At 42.3% G+C, this 20,471-nt stretch overlaps 1 protein-coding gene and 1 long non-coding RNA gene across 21 annotated transcripts in view; one reads left to right on the top strand and one right to left on the bottom strand.

Annotated features, from left to right (window-relative positions):
- RAD51B (RAD51 paralog B) overlaps positions 1-20,471 on the bottom strand; it is a 700,041-nt gene that overhangs the window by 489,087 nt on the left and 190,483 nt on the right. The gene's annotated exons all lie outside the window — the stretch shown is intronic.
- On the top strand, positions 2,202-6,248 carry LOC109280516 (uncharacterized). Its single transcript, XR_002086865.2, has 2 exons — positions 2,202-2,316; positions 3,750-6,248. It is a non-coding gene; the product is annotated as an uncharacterized LOC109280516 (long non-coding RNA).

Below are 20,471 nucleotides of genomic sequence, written 5' to 3'. Positions count from 1 at the left end.
TTAATTTTGCAGTTACACAGCTCTGCAAAAATAGCTCAGTCCTGAGCTGCATCTTCTCTTGCTCCCTGATATTCTGCTTCTGGATGTCTCCCAACTCCTGCTCTGTTAACATGTCTCAATCCAAGTCCTGCATAATCCACTGCTATTCAAATCTAGTGTTCATATGCTGTTTTGTAAAAAACAGTGTTAAATGACTTTCACGCACTTCTGCTACACCAGTGCTGCCCCTTAATCCTGATTCATATTATCTACTGCTATTCTAACCCCTGCCTTAACACAGCTATGCCAAAACTGCTCCATCTTAACCAGCAGCCTCTCTGCTATTTTGGTCCTTATGCCTGTATCTATGAGAAATGTTTCACAAGACAGCTAACATCACAGCAGCTCCATCAACAGTAAAATTAATGTAGACAAGGTCTCAGACATCCACCAGTATTTTAACCTTAGTATCTTTTAAACCTCCTCAGAAATTAATCTAACATGGCAGCAAAACCACTGACACAGTGGTGGGGAATTTTTCTTAAAAAATCCTCATGTGACAAGGCCTTCTTGAACAAAGGTCTGATCCAATAGTATTAGGTTGCTACCTGGGAGAAACTGCCTCACATATCGTGCCTATTGAAACTGTAAACTCTTTTGTGGCTGGGCTTTTAGTACATGTCTATACAGCACTAACCACAATAAGGTCTCAATCTTGAGGTCTCAACAATGAAACCAAAAGTACTGAATTTCACTGTGTGATAACACAGAGAGAGATTTTCTAAGACACATGTGGGCAATGAATGTCTGACTGCCCTTTGTATTTTTGGGACTGGTACAGTGTTTAAATGAAAACGGAAAGTGTTCTGGAATAGGAAAGGGATTTTATTATTTAAATCCTTACAGGCAATAAAAAGTCCAAGTCACGAGCAAGGCCTCACGATGCTGAGTGCTGTTCAAACCCATAAATCAAGAGTGGACAACTGTTTGGGCTGGAGAGCCACTCTGAGAGTTTTGGTGAGTGGTGGGGGCTGGGTCATGGAGACCTGGAGCTGGGATCAGTGGGAGGTGACAGTGCTGGGTCAGCAAACCCCCCTTCACTCACCAAACCTCCCTAAGGGACTTTGCCCTGGGACCTGGCCCAGCACTGTCAACACCCAGTGATCCCGGCTCCAGGAACTCCATGGAGACTGGCCCTGAACCTGCATAACCAGGGCACGCTCAGCAAGGTGGATGGGATGGGGCCACGGGTGGACAGGGAGCAACAGGTGGCTGGGGGGTGGTATCTGGGAGCAGGATGGGTGGGCAGGACCAGGGCTGGGACTGGAATTGCAGGGTAGTGACAGTGTGGGGCTGGGGCCCAGAGCAGAGCTGTGATCTGCTCCCAGCATGGTCCTGCCCATGGAACTGGTGCCCATCATCACAGGGGCATGCAGGCAGCAAATCATGGCCCTGGCCCTGTGCCATCACTGCCCCATGATCCTGGCCCCTCCCACCCATCCCACTTCCAGATGCTGATCCCCACCCGCCCATGGTCCCATCCCATCTGCCTGGCTGAGCACAGGTTCCGGGCTAGTCTCCATGGAGAGCCAGCCTGCCCGCTCCATTTGGGGCTCCCAGCAGTGGGTGCAGGGCAGACGAGCCAGGGAGCCTGGGCAGCAGATCTGGGTCTGGAGGCGGCAGCAACACTGGCAGTGGCAGGCAGAAGGAGCTGCTGGGGCTGTAGGGAAGCAAAGTCTGGCTGCTGCACCACCCCAATCTCACTGTGCACCTGGGGGTGGTGGGAAAAGAGGCACGTATCACAGCTTGGGCTTCCCCCCGCACCTGGGCCAGGTGGGGCCAAGGGACCCACCAGGTTATTTGACCCCAGCATTCTTTCCTACCCAGAGCAGGGGGGCTGAACCTGATGATCTTGCAAGGTCCCTTCCAGCCCTAAACCTCTGTGAATCTGTGACCCTCCATGAGCCATATAAAATCTTTTGGTGGTCTGGATCCAACCTGCAGGCCATATTTGCCCACCTGTGCCATAAGCAGTAATAGTCTCTGTGGTAACAAGTTTATGGTCCGCAGATAAGATGCAATAAGTAAGTATAACAAACAACAGAAAGGAAGTGGGGGAAAGGGGAATGTAGGTTCACTGACAAAATTACGTGCACATAAACTTAAGATAGGAAGAATTTACTAGCTCTTTATCTATAGATTTGCATCTCTGTTTGGTGAATGGACAAACGTTTGGCATCACCAATGTTGGATGACTTGTTCATTACACATGGAACCACATGTATATATTTGGGGACCTGAGGACTCTGCATCCCTGGATTACTGAAATATCAAATTGTAAGTGCCCTCATATAGTTACCTTAGTCTGTTTATTTGTTTGATACATCAACAGCTTTTGGAGGGTGTAAGACATGCCTTCCACATCTGCCTTGCAACCCTGAAGGTCCTGACTATTTCTGACCCAAGACAACTATGTGCAATTACTTTAGTACTCGCTGCTTAAGCTCCTCTAACAAGGAGTGCTTTTTGCAGTGATACCAGGTGCTCCCTCTATTCAGATAAGCGTTCATAAAGTGACAAAAATGCATAGATAAGTTCTGAAAAGCATAGGACCATATCCAATAAATCCTTGAGTCCTGAACTGAAGTTTCAGTGTTGTACTGCATCACAACCATTTGTTAGTAGCCTGTCATTAAAAGTGCTTAGAATAGGCTCACAGAGCACTCAGATAGACCCAGGAGTAATTTTTTACATTTTGATTTGTACAGGTATTAGGCATAGCCTGTAAGGCCTTAGTGGCTTCAGAGTCTACCTCACATTTGCAAAAGTGACTGAAGTCCTTACGTTCCAACCTCCCTCTGGCATTCAGTGACACATAGGTTCTTAATTGCCTAAGCTGTTTTTGAAGATCAGAATTGTATCTTACAACACTGAGCAGAGCAACACCAAAGTATCTTTATAAATCTGGGTTCACTTTATACAGGGCATTCTCCAAAGTCTCAAACTCAAAAGCACACGCATACATGTTGCTGTTTCCACCCATCTGGGCTAACTTTCCCTTCTGGCCATCTCTAACCTTTCAACTATAACCATTTTCTTGGCTCTCTTTCACAATCATTCTGAGTTAGAAAGATTTCCATAACTGTTAAGAACTGAGATGAAATTCCATTACAAGCCAAATGAATGTCTGACCACTGCTCTGGTTTGCAGAAAACTATTGGGAATAATTCCGTCCCAGCTTGGGGGAGGGTGGGGAATGGGATGGACTAAATGACCTCATATGCCTTTCCATCTCTAGTTTCTATGCTTTTGTAATCTGTTTTCATAGAATCACAGAGTTCGTGGTGCTGATATACTCTGTACAGAAAGCCAATACATTGCTGCTCTTTAATCCTTCATCCCAAAAAGCGCAATCTGCTCCATGGAAATTTGAATCATTACCCTATCATTACCATTACCTTTGGTTGGCATACAAAAGATAATTTGCAGACGATGCTGGACATAGCACTGATCCTAACAAACTGATGCTATTCTCTTGCAGTAGCAGAACTTTTGGCTACGTAACGTATATGCAAACTGGTAAAATATTTGCTCACATATAGCCAAATCATATTTATCATTGTAATAAGTAACCAGGATTTGGCAGTGTTGCCAGAAAGAGGTTAATTATTCTTTTCTACTGTAATCAGCAGGAGATATAAAAGTAGGCTACTCATAAAGCCAGCTTAAAAGCTCAGATGTTACAAATGCCAGTATTTTTCTCATTTCAGATCAGAGCTTGCTCAGAACACCACCACAACTAAGTAATGGCTTAAATCCATTAACAACTCAGGCATTATAGAAAAAAAAGTCAATGTCCAAGGAGCTTTCAAGACTCTGGGATCTGTAAATGAAGAGAATTTGAACTATCGGAATATCAAAGGACATCCAGATCATGATTTAACAGAGATGGAAGAAGTTAAAAACAAACATACAAAGGACAAGGGAAAATAATCAAGCCTACATACGCTGCATATTCTGTAATACACCCAGTGTACAGAGTGCAAAGTTCTCTGGTTTATTAGATTACTTATTTTGTTATTAAATCCACTTTATTTTACTGTGCATCTGTTTTCAAAGTGTAACAGCATTTTGTATTGACAATATAGACCTCCCTTGTTCAAAGACCTTATCTGCACAAAAGCTGTACCAGTATAAGTTATATCAATGTAGCTAAACTGATTACTGAACTGATAAAGTGTATTCACACAATTCCTGCCTGGATTTGTGCATGTGATCTTTCATCTCACACCCTGTGCCCCAAAAGCAATACACTGCATTAATCCAAGCATAGTGTTAAATGGTCCCTTGTTCTTATTTTAAACTCACAATATTCTAGGCATTTTTTCCAATAGATCATGGAATACCTTGTGGGCCTTAAGGCAGACATAAAAGCTGGAACCAACCACCTATCCACTTTCCAACTGTATTCCAGACCTCCAGAATACCGGTGCTCAAGCTATTTCTGAGCTGCTCCCTACCAACATGAACGAAACCCAGATGATTTATTTGCTTCTTTTTAACGGAGAGCAGAATCTCTGGCATTGGAGAGCTGTGAGGGAGAAAGCTAAGGCCTTAGTAGCTGGATAAGGTACAGTTGAGACTTTTTGCATTAGAAAAATATACTAAATTGTTGATGTTCCCAAGGACAGCACTATAATGTGATTATACGTGGAATGCATTTAAGTCTAACTGAAGCAAATGAGACTGAATTACATAATTATTGTCTTGAATAGGTATAGAAGGAGTACATGCTTGGGAGCCTTCAAATGTGGGATAACACACAGTAATAAGATTGTCTGCTAAAAGGATGTAATAATTAGTAATGTTTACATTCAAATTGTCATAATGTAATTTCAGTATTAACTCCTCACTAAGGCAAACAAGATCAGCTTAACAATCACAGCTATTGCTTCAGACTATCTACAAAGAAATATAGCACTGTACCTGTTTACACCTGAAAGTTTTCTTTGCAACAAACTACCATTTTAATTGCCAGTGGAAACAGTTTCTGCCAGCACAAACCTCTAGCAGGGATAGAGTCGGTTGCAAATTGTCTCTGTGTGCCATCTCAGAGTACACCAGGTCCTGAGAACAAGAGGCACAATGATGGAAGAACTACAAACTAGACTCCAGTCTGCAGCTACTAAAACCTGAGTGAAGTTTGACAACCAGACTCTGAACAGTAGCCTGGGTACATATCTTTCTCTCCTCCCACACCCCTATTTGCAAAGGGTTCATATTGGGCTGGTAAACATCCTTATAATACCATTGCATGAGAATGGGGGCCGAGTAGGTGTGAACAGCACATGCTGCTTGCCTGAAGTTTATCAGAAGCATTACACTGCTCCCTCAAGATTGGCAAGAAAATCAGCTACCCTGGAGGAGGAGTCCTAGATCAACACAGCTTTCATTGCAGTCAAGAAGAGGAGAATTCACCCCAGTACAGAGAATTAAAAATATTCTCACACATCCAGCTGAGGAACTCATGACCCCACAGTATGGGGATACTTGACTTCCCTCTAGCAACCAACAGAAGACCAAGACCTCCAGCACTCAAATCACAAACTCCCAATGACCACAGCGGAAGTGTTCACATTGCAGTCCCTGTCAGATTCTAACAGATCCGCTAAATTTGCTAAATACCTTGTCATCAACAATTTCAGACATGCACAATTCTGGAAAAAAAAATCTAGTTATGACAAGGACATGAGAAGAAGAAGGAATGACCCTAGCAAGAGATCAGAGACTTTCACTGAACCCCAGGCTTGAACCACAGCTTAAGTAGTAGCTTGAAAGATTACCACCCCCACTTATTTTTACCAGTACAACCACTGCTATCTCCTTTTATTTGCTGAAAAGTGGAAGAGAAAAAGAGCCTGCAGTTTAGGCTAACTTATATGGGTCATGTTTTATTTCCCTTGCTCTACTTTTCATATTTTACATCTCTTCTTACTAAATTCATTTCTGAATATCTTCCCTTTGTCACTGCTCTCACATCACATGGGTCCTTCCCCTATAAAGTGTTTCTATTCATTTTGGGGCTAAGCAGTCTTTGGAGTCCCAGTCCACAGTAGAAGTACTTTGTCGGTATAGTGATATGTACTTACTGTACTGGCAAGTTGTGCTTTGTACCAGTATAATAAAACCATCCTATGTAACAGCTCAGTTTTACCAGTATAACTTTGCCTGTATAACAGATTTCTGCCAGTAAAGCCTATATTCGTCAAGTATTGAATGATTTCATGTCTCTCATCAACACATCTGTACCAGCAGAAGTTTGTAATGTGTACTTGGCCTATTGTCATAGGAATTTAATGTGCCTCAGAATCACTATGTAAGCACAGACAAGTTGTTTAACCTTTCTGCCTCATTTTCTACATCTCTAAAATGTTAATATTTACTTACTGCCTATGCTGTTGTAAGGCTCTAAGTGTTGAAGTCCTCCCCATCAAAGGTTTCAAGGACATGCAAAGGAATCTTTTTCCATTTCACCCTTCTCTATTTTTGATTTACCCAGTATGGTAGCAAGGGCAGTGCCAGTCAGGGCCAGATTAACCATTTAGCTGGCCCTAGGCAAGGGCTGGTGGGGAGAGGGGGAGCAGTGGATCCCCCTATAAGAGGTGTTTTTTTCTTTGGGGGGGGGCGGGGGAAGGGGTTGGAAATTTTATCATATTCCAGGCCAAATTAGCCAAATCAGTTCCGAATCCTTTTGATTGAGCAAAACTCAGCCATTCAAACACCATATGTGGTGCTACAACCTTCAAGTATCTTCCACCTCAGACTTTTCAGCCTGGAGTTTCAGATACTCCCAAATCCATTTGCAGACATGCTTCGTGCAAGCTGAAGCCCAGAGGTTAGGGGTTCAGATGCCCCCCAAATAGACAACGAAGTCCTTTTTCAGATATGTGGAGAGCCAGAGGAAAAGCAGGGGCAACGTTGGACCCCTGCTGAACCAGATGGGGCAACTGACGCCCAGGAAAAAGCCAACCTATTAAATAGGTACTTTGCGTCGGTCTTTCATCAGCCCCATGGGACGCCCGTGCCCGCTACAGGGCCGGGAAGTCCGGGTGAGGGTGATCCCCTGCCCTCCATTAATGCTGACTTTGTGAAGGAACATCTTGAGAAGCTGGATACCTTCAAGTCAGCCGGCACTGACAATCTTCACCCCAGGGTACTCAAGGAGCTGGCGAGCATCATAGCCCAGCCTCTAGCGCGGATCTTTGAAAACTCTTGGCGCTCTGGTGTAGTGCCCGAAGACTGGAAGAAGGCCAATGTGGTGCCTATCTTCAAGAAAGGGAGGAAAGTGGATCCGGCTAACTATAGGCCCATCAGCCTGACTTCTATCCCAGGGAAGATCTTAGAAAAGTTTATTAAGGAGGCCATCCTTAATGGACTGGCCGACGCCAACATCTTAAGGGATAGCCAGCACGGGTTTGTTGCGGGTAGGTCTTGCTTGACCAATCTCATTTCCTTCTACGACCAGGTGACCTATCACCTGGACAAGGGAGATGAGATTGATGTCATATATCTTGACTTCAAAAAAGCCTTCGATCTGGTGTCCCATGATCGTCTCTTGGAGAAACTGGCCAATTGTCACCTTGGGTCCCCCACGATCCACTGGCTGGAAAATTGGCTCCAGGGTCGGACCCAGAGGGTAGTAATTGATGGAAGTCACTCATCGTGGTGTCCTGTGAACAGTGGGGTCCTCCAGGGCTCTGTCCTTGGACCCATACTGTTCAACATCTTCATTAATGATGTGGACACTGGAGTCAGAAGCGGACTGGCCAAGTTCGCAGATGACACCAAACTTTGGGGCAAAGCATCCATACCAGAAGACAGGCGGATGATCCAGGCTGACCTGGACAGGCTCAGCAAGTGGGCGGACAAGAATCTGATGGTGTTCAACGCCGATAAATGCAAGGTTCTCCACCTTGGGAAAAAAAACCCGCAGCATCCTTATAGGCTCGGCAGTGCTATGTTGGTTAGCACTATGGAAGAAAGAGACTTGGGGGTCATCATTGACCACAAGATGAACATGAGCCTGCAATGCGATGCTGCAGCTAGTATAGCGACCAAAACGCTGGCTTGCATCCATAGATGCTTCTCAAGCAAATCCCGGGACGTCATTCTCCCCCTGTACTCGGCCTTAGTGAGGCCGCAGCTGGAGTACTGCGTCCAGTTTTGGGCTCCACAATTCAAAAAGGATGTGGAGAAGCTTGAGAGAGTCCAGAGAAGAGCCACGCGCATGATCAGAGGTCAGGGAAGCAGACCCTACGATGACAGGCTGAGAGCCCTGGGGCTCTTTAGCCTGGAAAAGCGCAGGCTCAGGGGTGATCTGATGGCCACCTACAAGTTTATCGGGGTGACCATCAGTATCTAGGGGAACGTTTGTTCACCAGAGCGCCCCAAGGGATGACGAGGACGAATGGTCACAAACTGCTACAAGATCGTTTCAGGCTGGACATAAGGAAGAATTTCTTTACTGTCCGAGCCCCCAAGGTCTGGAACAGCCTGCCCCCGGAGGTTGTTCAAGCGCCTTCATTGAACACCTTCAAGATGAAACTGGATGCTTATCTTGCTGGGATCCTATGACCCCAGCTGACTTCCTGCCCTTTGGGCGGGGGGCTGGACTCGATGATCTTCCGAGGTCCCTTCCAGCCCTAATGTCTATGAAATCTATGAATACAATATTCAAAATCAGCCTGATTTCAGCTCAATCTCACAGGTGTTAATTTAGTATGTCAGACTCTTCGGTAGCTTTGATGCTCTAGAAAATTTTACCAGTGTGTCTGAATACTTCCAAAAATGGAAGGACAAATGAAAATCTTTAAATGAGTAGTTTTAAAGTAGCAATGCATCTTAGCTCTGATCTGCTGAACTTCTGTTTTGTAGTGATAGATGGATTGGCAGTCCCAGCTTTGATATTCAGCTTTTAATCAGCTGCTCCTACTTTTACCCATCTCTCACAAGATATTGTTTTAGGAACAAACAGGGGAATGTCACTTGGAACCCAAACATCCCCAACGTAAGTATTTCTTAGTGGAGACCCTCCCTGACTAAGGAATGATCAGAAGGATCAAAAATGAAGGGGACTGACCAGTATATATCATCTCTGCAATATAATCATACCCTACTCAAGACACAATAAGTTAATTCAGCAGTTCAGATATATGGCAATCATTAATAAGATGGTACATGGAGTTCACTAGCGAAATCTGTGCCTTTACTGTAAATACAAGGGAAATAATTTTTCCTACCTTCTTTGATAAAACCTTCCCTAAAGTCTAGAAGAAATATAAAATCACATGAATCTGCATTTGTTTGTATGTTCAATGTGTTACTACCATCTTTCCTAGCTTCTTATTTATTTTGGCTTCAGTCACCTAGCAAATATTTCAGAGGACAACCAGATAAAGCAACTTCACTGAGTTGAGAAGTAATGGAAAATAACTCCAAAGTTTCACAGCTGCTTTTCTAGGCCAATTGTTAATGGAGTGCAGCTGGAATGCAGCTGTAACACAGCTGTCAGCTTTTATTTCCCAAATCTGCACTAAAACAACAACTACAGCTTGATCACATGATAATTACCTCTGAATTACAGAGTACTAGGTTTGAGACATTACACACAATTAAAAATTAGCCAACGGCTTGAGGATGACAATAAACACAAGGCTGAAAAGCTTGGGGTTTTGGCCATATTCCTCTTAAACATCTACTAATACAATACACTCCTATACCAGATTTCAGTTAAAATAATAATACTTCACACATCTTTAGGCCCATTATACAAGGTACTTAAGGCATTTTATAAACAATAAGTATAACTTGATACACTCCCATGAGGTCGGTATGATTATATCTATTTTACAGAAATGAAAAATGAGGTGTAGGATGGTTAGCAGATTGATTCTGAAAGATGCTGAGATTCAATTTCTAGTATAAAACAGCTGGAGGTTTTATTCTTAAATTAGAAACTGAAGGTTTCTGATGTAACAAGTAAACAGAAAACAGATTGCATATTCCATTCTGCCATCCAGTAAAGATACCTTGTGTTCTTCATTAAGACGACAACTCTGAGAGAAAAGTTTATTACTATGGGTAGACACAATGATTTGAAAGATCATTCTGAAAAACAAAGTTTGGAGATTTTTCACCACTTTTTCTTTGAGGAGGTAGGCAGCTAAGTACAGAGGCTGATTTGGCTTTAGAGCAATAATATTCATGTCACTAAAATTACATAAAGGATGAATTTGGTCAATGCAGATGTATGAAAAATTTTAAGAGACACTCAAGCTGCATAATTTTGTGCCATTCCAGAATAAATTCTGAGAGTAAATAATACCACTGAATTTTACCAGGAGCAATGACTAACTTGTTATCCTTCTAGTCAGACTACAGCAAAAAAAAATAAAAATAAAAAGCTCCCATTCCAAATCAGAATCAAGACATTGATTCACTAAGTTATTATGTGATTTGAACATTTCTTCAAAATCAAATAGGAATTCTGTGCATAAATTTCCTTTGTTTAGTCATGCCTCATATACAGCTATTCTTCACTATTTTCTTTCTGTACCATAACCTACCTTCAATCTAAAGATCTAAGACCTCCCTAACCTATTCTGATCAAGCCTCTTATTTAAACTGTACCCAACAAGTCACTTTTTAAACTAGTCTCTCTTGGACAACCAGCAGAAATCGGGTGATAATGACAAACAGTACATACATGAATATAAAGTATCACACTGCAGACTGAAATAACTTTTGAAAAGGTGACACTTCAAAACATAATATAATACAATACATCCTTGGCAGGAAGGATGATATGAGAAGATATGAGAAGAATGAACTTCATATTCTGTAAGCGGACATACTGATGATCATTATGATAGTACTTTCAACCTCCATAGTGCATTACATCATAACTATTTATTAGCCTTTGCCATGCCCCCATTTTGAGGAGGAAGGGGGAAATCGAGGCACAAAGCAATTGTGATTTGCTCAAAGTCTGTGTTAGAAATGTAAAAAAGAAGATGGAGTCTTCCCAAACTTCAAGCCAAACCTAGGCCCCAAATGGTTAAGTATGGAATTGATTTAAAAGCCAGTGATTAAATGATAGAAACACTGAGATCCTATACTAACCACAAGATAACTAAATAACATTCTTAAAGGAAGATTCAGCCTAGGTTAATGATCAAAATTTATGTTCCTCAAGGCAGACCAATACAGCTAACTACCTCTTTCTATGTTCCTTAAAACAGGGCAGGGTTGCAAAACAAGAGGAACAGAAACCAGGCTTTCATATTTTTTCCTACTTAAAAACAGGATTTTGTTATTTATGAGAGTAATACAGTAGCACTGAAAGGCACGATGTTTGAAGGGAGACCAAAAACGGAGTTTTCTTTATAGAAAATAAAATCCCTTCTCTGGATTCCATGCCTCGGCTGCCTGAGCTACAGAAGGGAAACAAACTGCTTCTATGGTGAAAAGTAAATGGGTTCTTTTAAATACTTACAATTTATTGTTTGACAGTGTGACTGACAACATACAATTATTATTGTTGTTGTTATTATTGTTAGGTTTTGTCTCAAGGCAAATACCTTTATTTTTGACACTGTCCTTGTAGAATTCTTTTTTTCTGATATTATCTGACAGTCTTAGTAGAGATTTCTTGATTAAACATAGGAATCATAGGAAAGTAGGGCTGGAAGAGACCTCTTGTGGTCATTACTTAAGGCAGGATCATCCCTGACTAAGCCATCCCAGTCAAATGTCTAACTTGCTCTTACAGAGAGGAGTTCCATAACCCGTCTAGGTAGCCTCTTGCACTGCTTAACCATCCACAAAATAAGAAAATTCCTCTTAATCTCCAACCTAAATTTCCTCTGATGCAGTTTGAGGCCATTGCCCCTAGTCCTGTCCCCTCTAGTTACAGAAAATTGTCACATTTCTTTTCATCAAGCACAACATGTGAGTTAGTGAAATCAGATTACAATCTGCTCTTTCCCAAACAGCTGTGCTGCTTTTATTGTTACATAATTTGCAAAATCATTTCGAGTTCCTCATGTAAGCAACTGTGAATAATTGATTGCCTCTGGTCTCACAGTACAAGAGTTGAATACAAACATGTTAAGCTTCAGTTTGAAATCTGCCTCCCCTCCCACAGTAAAGTTCCTAAAAGGGAGAATCACCGTGAGCCTCAGAAACAGAGAAAATTCTTGGCATCAGTTCGAAATTCTAGCAGAAGAAGAAAGACTAGCAAGGTCCTGAGGTGGATACGTTTTTGCGGTGGCAAAACTGATAGGTAACATTTTAAATGTGATCCTGGAAAGAGTTGAAGTGCCCTTACCTTCCATTTAAGTCAATACTAGTTGAGGTTGCCCAGATCTTCCCAGTATGAGTTAACTATGCCAATACTGCAGTAATGGTAGCCACTTAACAGTGGTTTTTGACTCCTGACATTTGACAACAGTTCAACCACTTGAGAGTCTCCTCTTTCCCATGTCAGGTGTCTGGGGTCAAGAATTAAAGATCATACTGCTATCACATAGTCATAAGAAAACTGACAAAAATGTCAATAATGAAGCCACTTTAATCCTTTAGCTTGGATGGGAGCCCAAGAGGTAGCTGCAGCACTGAAGTAGAACTGATGAGAAATCTGAAAGGAAGAAACTCATGCAGTGACATGTGTCATGCCAAAGGCATTTTACAGCTACTATTAATTCCTGTGGGAATATGAAGTGACCTGAAGATTGCTAAATGAATTTATTAGAAACTTGCAAGAGTACCCTGATCCATGGCAGACTCTTTACTTGGAAAACACATTTTCTTTACTAAAAAGCTGCTACCAGGTATATAACCACTGACCACTGTTTCACAGACCTAATAATAAAGCTAAGGCATGTGATTTTAAACAGTTCACAGATGGACAAATTAGAGACCAAATGAATTGTGGTATAACTAATAACCTGGCAAAAGAAAGATTATTGTAAGTAATTACCCCCCTCTGCAAATATCTAGTTCTTTGAAGTGTCTAGTACAACTGGGCCAAACAAATAAAAACTTAACATATCAAACTTAAAGAGAGGATGAAAGGGCAAAGGCCAAACACCATTTTTTTTTTCACAACTGAGGTAGAGGTAATCACAAGCCATGCCAAAAGTGTTCAATACATCAGATTCAGTAAAACAATAAATTTTGTTATAGCCTGTTGCATATACTCCAAGAAATATTGGAAATATTCAGAAATATGCCTTGGTGAAAGGTTCTCAGGATGACAGAGAAATAGAGTTCTTTTGAGGCTTCTTAATGGATTTAAAAAGCAAAATTCTCCAGCTGATTGCTTTTTGACATGGAAAATGCAAACACAAAAGCATTTCAAGATTGATACTGCAGCTGAGTGCACTGCAGTCTGAGTAAATCAGTACAAGATTACTGAGAAAATACAAAACTAGATACAAAGTCAGTCAATGTTGCCTTGCTACACTACCATGACTGCTACAAAGTGGAGTTTGATACAGTGGAACAGGAAATCCAACGTATGCCAGAGCTGATGAGGAGCTCCGGCAAATTGGGACAAACAGGGTGCAAAAATATTCTTAAATAATTTGCTGGCGAGTTTAACAGCCTGGGATGTACCAGGAATGAATATTATGTTCCTGTAACTGGAGTTCCTTCAGATGATCTCTGCACATTCAAATTCTTCAAACACAGCAGCTTAAACTAGAGTAGTAGTGCTCACAGCTGTGTCATCTGGCCTGAAGAGTTCCTCACAGATTTGCTAATTTGGCTGTGGGGGAGCAGTGGCATCATTAATTGCTGCAGCTTGCAGAGCCATGCAGCACCCTCCAGGTCAGAGGACATGGCCCTGAGTGTGGGGCCTTGCTGGTGCACAGGGGCACACTCATGGATCAACCCTGTACATCAGCCCTTTTAGGGATCAGGCCCACAGACTGACCCTGGATACAGGATCTGGCCAGGCCATGGACTGTCTCTGTGTCATTCACCTATCCTGTGGACCAGACAATTGAGCACCATTGCACTAGCAGAACTTACAAATAGCAGTGTCCGCTGAAATACCCCCATGCCCTCAGCCCTTTTCAGAACAGGGCTAGTAAAGGGGGTATAATGTTTCAAACTCCTTGGTTTTTTCCAAAGCCTCCTCAAGTCCTGAAAGCAGGACTTTGTGGAAGAGGAAACAAGGGCTGAGAATTCTGAATGTGCAGAGGTCACCTTGATAAATTCCAGTGACAGCTGAGCAACTTTCATTTCCTCTTTAGGCAGCCTCTGCACATTCCCCACCTTGGGACTCTGCAAAGCAGTGCCCCTTCCTTTAAGATAGTGGTATGAATCAGCCTGGGCTAAGATCTACAGTGCGGCTTACCAAATTATGTGCGTGATCTAGATGCTGGCCTCACTTCTACAGATTGTTACCGTCTAAAGCAGCTGGAGTGCAGGCTGACAGCATGACCTGAGGGCAAGGTCTTGTGCAAGAGGACCATAGGTGTGTTTCTAATTCTTCAGAACCTATGAGCTGCAGTAACTTATATCAGGGCTAGGGTCCCTTCAGAAGCAAATGGCAATCTGATATCCCCTGCCCCTTTCCTCAGTCCTGTGTATCCCTAAATATATCCTGGTGCAGGAAGGAATCAGGCACAGAAAATGCAAGAGACTGAAACTTCAGTGTTTAAACTTCCCGGCGAAATCTCCTCAGCACCTGAGATGTATCAAAGTGTAAGAAGTGTTAAAGTGGGGCAGAAATAATTGCTATACTACTTTCATCAGGAGTAATACTAAATGACTAATGAGGTAGAGAAATTAATCATTAGTAGTACACCACCAGATGTAAAACATGCCCGCTTATTCACTGAGGGATTAAAATACACAGACACCTAGCATGCTATAGTAGGTCACTACAGAAGGAACACATTTGGAAAACAAAAAGCATTGGATTTGTAACTAGAAAGCCACTGAGATACACAGGTAGCTATTAAAACATGCTCAGTTAGTTGAAGTGTAGCCTTCTCATCTCTGCATGCATATGTAGGTCATCTCCTTTGTTATTAGATGCAAGCGTTATTACTAGCCTACTGTTTTATGGGTGAGAGTTTCCATATCCATTATGTTTTATTTGCATTCGATATAACAATAGCCAGTGAAAATTGTTTCTGAACATAAGAACAGTGTGTTATTTTGTAGCTAGAACCCATACTGTGTGACTGAAGCAGGGAAATAAAGATCTTCCTCTAATCAGCACTGCTTGGTATTACACTGAGTCTGTAGATGAGGAAATGACTACTATGTCCCAGAGACTGCTGGTGGCTGGCAATGTTAACAGGTTGAATCAAATAATCATTTTACAATTTCTACTTGAAGCTGAACTTGTGATTCAAAATTCTCTCATCCAACCATCAATTGGAAGAGATCTTTAGCATCCCATTTTGCAAAAGCATGCAAATTAATCTGTGAAGCAGGAGAGTAAAACATACAGGAAAGTGAAAAGAAACTGCACCTCACAGAAAGGCAATAACCCCTTTGTCCAACACAGAGAGAACAGATTTAAGAGATCCATTCTTAAGATACACCACATACAGCCAAAATGTACAGCAAAGCTTTCAGTCTCCATTGTATGAACTCAAAGCTCTCTCTTCAGACGTACATGTAGGTGTAAGTGTTTCCTAGGAAAACTCTACTGGAATCAAAGTTCGGTTTTAATAATTTGCTCCACTGTAAAATATGGAAAAGGGTTTATCTACCCTGTAAACTTTCTATCCTAGGAGTAATCCCCAGAACTCTCTTCAAATTGATATTGCAGGATGGGACATCAAATTTAATTCGTTTCAAATGATCTCCCTATGAAGTGGAAATGTTAAGTAAAAAGCAGTTATATTGGCAGCATGACTCTCTATCAGGACAGCATGACAGTGCAGCAAGCAGGCTCAATAAGAGCAGCAGGAGCTTACAGATCTTTGGGGACCAGCCCTATATTTTTCTTGGGTCTTTGTTTCACAGCTATACCATAATCTTCTGGTACTTATATTCTATGTCACAGTGAGGGGTCCAGAAGTACCAGAATATGTAGACTGCCTCTGAACTTCACAAGTCTGAAAATTCTGCTGCAGCTCTTATCTTCCTGCTTCCTGTTGTAAAATCTAAAATGGCACATCCCAGGGTTTATACAGCTGCTCAATTCATAACGCAGACTTTGAAACATTTTCTGGTATATTTAAATACTGCTTTGAAATTCCCTTAACTGTATATTCTAATTAAATATGTTTTTCTGAAGCCATCTAAAGCAGTACTAAAAATCACTGCAGTTTTCCTTTAAGAAACATTCTTGAGAGCTGTTGCTTCCTGCTGCAAAAGACTGAGGGCCAGACATTCAACCCCATCACAAGCACTCTACATAAAAACATAAAAACACTCATAAAATGCATTTCTGTTTACAAAGCAGAGATGCGAATGAATTAATACTCTGCACAGAACCACTGTGATGTTATTAAAATATATTCAACCTGCAAGAGTTTTTAATCAAACCTTAAATTATTTTCCCTGCCCCCCACCTCCAACATGCATCAATAGCCTCCTGTATTTTTCGCCTGCAACCACTTAAGGTGGTGTAAGTGTCAAGTCCTGCTGCAGAAGCCTGCTGGTCACGCTAGGAATAACAGACCAAAAGCAGGAGAAACAGTTCCTAAATCAAGTGTGGGTTCTTGGGGATAAACACATTTCCAAATGATGTAATTATAACAATATGTCACTCTCTGTTGAAGAATTAATACAGCATTAAAATAAGGAACGAGTGGGTAGGAAATATAAACAAAAATGACACAATATTGTTTCATGCCAGTTTCTGCCTGTTTCCAATCAGACTAGACATCAAAAAGTGAAAAAGTCTCACTAACAATCAAGAATATTTTTGCTGAAGTCAGACCCCAGAGTACTGGAACCACATTTGACCTTGTAATACAAATAAAGAAAGTAACCCTAATGAAGTGTGCACAGAGCCTGGGAAAGATAGGCTGTGGGTAGTCTCAGCCCCATATAAACACATATTTGGCATTTAAGAACAGCATACAGAGCTGGCCTTATGAACCCTCAAACTAGGCAGCCTCATGTCAAAAGAGGCAGACATAAGAATATTTTATTTTCCCCCTACATAAATTTAGTGTTGGATCCTTTAGTTTCATTTAGCACACAAGAGGCTCTAATACTGACCCCAGTTGTTCGGCCCTAAAGCTACATTGGTTAATGAGCTCTCAAATAAATGAGCTGACAGCAAACATATAGGGTGTAAATTCAGCCAAAGGCATGTGTGTGCACAAGTGAAGCAAGTGGTATCTGGTTCAAACCCGAGTTCTCAGTATGGCTACAAATCTCTAACAGCTTCCAAAATGAAGTCATTTTGTTCTGTCAAAACTAAATAAAATCTATTGTGGCTTTGATATAATCCAATTATAAGAACTTTGTGTATCATTATTTACCCAACTGGCATGTGGGTGGAATCTTGGGAGAGATTCATGTTTGGCAAAAATGCATGCAACTTCTCTACAGTCAATGTAGCTGCACCTCTCACACCAGAAATGAAGTTAATTCATGCTGTCAACACTGATATTACTTGGAGATAACACAGTTTCTGTTTAGTATGGTAACAGGCTAGGCAGTTCTGAAAAATAAAACAAGGTTACTTGCAAATCCTTCCCCTCAAAATGAAGACTGGAGTGTCCAGGGGTTACTCCCTCCCCCCCCCCCCCAAAAAAAGAACCAAAAACAAAAACAGAAAACAAACAAACAACAAAGAACAAGCCCAAAACAAGGAGTTCTGGGTGCTGGGATTTCTGGGTAAAGCAGGATCCACCCTGCTCCTCCTCTACTGCTGGGAATCTATCATGCCAGAAGCAAAGAAATAATTTTTTGGAGCCTAGAGTGGTTCTGTTATAGAAGAAAATGGTAAGATGGGTAAAGAAGCTGTCCTCCTTACTCAGTGGCACCTTTGTAAATGAACTGATTGGCTAAGGAGGTATGACAAGTATCACTGAGTAGAGCTGAGAAAACAAAGACAAGCAAGCAGACAGAAACCAAGTATAGTTTCATTGCAAGCCTTCATCGTAGGATCTTCCATTCTTGAGTTAGTCCACAGAGCCATCTACACAACCCCTGTGCCCCTCCCTCACTGTTTTAAAACTTTCTGGAAGACCCACATCTTTCATGACACATAAAAAGCTTACCTACTCAGCTATCTACTTATTTGTTTCATTTATATGACTGATCTGTTTAAACCTACATGGAAAAGGTTGAATGTCAAAAGGCAGAACAGACCTTAGACTTAAAGCTGGGGCTGTGACTGTGTAGAAGGCAAGGAGCTCACATGATGCAGTGATAAAACATATATAATAGATGTACAGATAACTCATAAGCCATGTAACTGTCATTACATTGATCATGTACTTGTGGATCTCCCCAGTCTTTTACCTCTCCTTGGTCTTTTCAACTCTATGCTTTTTCAAGGCGGGTGATACAGTTTGGGTGCTACCACAATTTAAATAATCATCTTAAGGATAAGCCTACCTACACTTAGGGTCATAAAGAAACAAAAGGACCAAAATTTACCCCAGTGTAATTCTATCCTTCCAACTCAGTCATAACAGGAATGAGTTTGGCCCAATGCCTCCATTGTCCATTATATAACACTGATCTAGTAGAAGTTAGATTCATACAGAAATAGAAGCTGCCATTTCAATTTGACCTAGCAAATTATACTGCAACTTCTGTACTTTCTGGCTTTAAAAACACCAAATAAAAATCTCATGGATTCATACAGCAGACATTGTTAGCTTGTGCTCATGGGATTTGTTTCCTCATTCAGTGGCATGCTTGTTCACTTGATCCATGGTAGGTCAATTGTTCTGGAAGTTTTGGCTCATTCATTCAATTTTAGAAGGGGGTGGGAAGAACCTCATGTGCCAGGAACCATATAAAAGTAGAAAGATGGCCACCCTTTACCCTGAAGAGCTTGCAATCTGATTCAAGGCAAGAGACAGCAAACTTTAGGAATGGGAAAGGGGGACTGAAAGAAACAACAATAAAAACATGTCATTGTCACAGTCCATTATGTAGTACAACTAAATTGTTTTGAGTCTTTATATTTCAATTTTGAAGTAAATAGTTATTGCATACAAATGAAGGAAGTAACTAACTAGTAACCTGGGGAACCAACTTCCTCAAGCTATTACTGCCTGTTTAAAAATCAATTCAGCATTGATATAAACAAGAACAACTACAGTAGGATGACAAAGAGAAAAATATTTAAAAAGTTTTAATCTTTCAGACAGACTGAAGAGTCTAAACAAATACCAAATGAGGTCAGAAAGAAAGTATGCTCGATCCATGTTTTAATTCAATAGAAGTATTACTGCAGTTTTACACCTTTCTCTGAAGCATCTATTATTTACTGTTGGAGGGCGGTGGTTTGGGCATTGCCATATTTTTTAACATGCAAAATGCCCCCAAATAAGACAAGCCCCTGGAGAAAGTCTTTTTTAAAAAACTGCAGCCTGATGAAGAGACCTTGGACAGCCCCTAATACACCCAGCCCCTGGTTGAAATTGGGATAAAAGGAAGAAAAGAAAAAAAATTGGTTTAAATTGGGGAAAATAATAATACATTCCTGCAGCAGTGAGGGAGGGAGGGATTTGAGGGAGTAAGGCTAGGACTAGGGAAGGGGCAGGTGCAGCCTGTTGGTGACTCCTGGAGCTGCAGCGGGGAGCAAAGCAAAGGAAACTGTCAGTGGGTGTGGGGCATGGGATGGGGGTGCATGGCTCTTGCTGCTATGCGCACCCCGGGAGAACTGCAGGCTGGGGGGCTGAGCCGGGCTCTTCCTAGGGGGCACGTGCCACCAGATCTGCGCTCAGGGTGATCATCCAATGCAGCCCCCCCAGGGTGCACATAGCGGTAAGAGTCATGCCCCCTCGCCCCGCCCCCACTTACAGTTCCCTCCAATGCTGGCACCAGGTGTGCCATGCCCCAACCCCCCCAAGGCTCCGCTTGTCCCTACTCACCCCAACCCCAGGGCTGCACCATGCCATAGCATGGTGCAGCCAGCTGGTGTTGACTGCTCCCAGGGCCACTGCAGCAGGGGCTGGGGTGAGCGGGAACAAACGGAGCCCCAGGGGGCACAGAGCATGGCGCAGCTTGTCTCTGCTCACCACAGCCCGTGCTGCTGCAGTGGCCCTGGGAACAGCCAAAGCCAGCTGCCTTCAGCTTCTGGGCAGTGCCGTGCCCCGAACCTCCCAGGGCTCTGCTTGTCCCCCACTCACCACAACCCCTGCTGCAGCGGCCCCAGGAGCAGCCAACACTACCTGCCTGCACCACGGCACAGTGAAGCCCAGGGGCTGGCAGGAGTGGCACGTGGCCAGACACAGAGCGGGGACCTGACCCCGATTCCAACCCTGGCA

The sequence above is a fragment of the Alligator mississippiensis genome, chromosome 2, assembly GCF_030867095.1.
Source record: "Alligator mississippiensis isolate rAllMis1 chromosome 2, rAllMis1, whole genome shotgun sequence".
Lineage (NCBI taxonomy): Eukaryota > Metazoa > Chordata > Crocodylia > Alligatoridae > Alligator > Alligator mississippiensis.
Note: the sequence above shows the minus strand (reverse complement) of the source record. Positions and strands in the feature narration are given on the sequence as shown.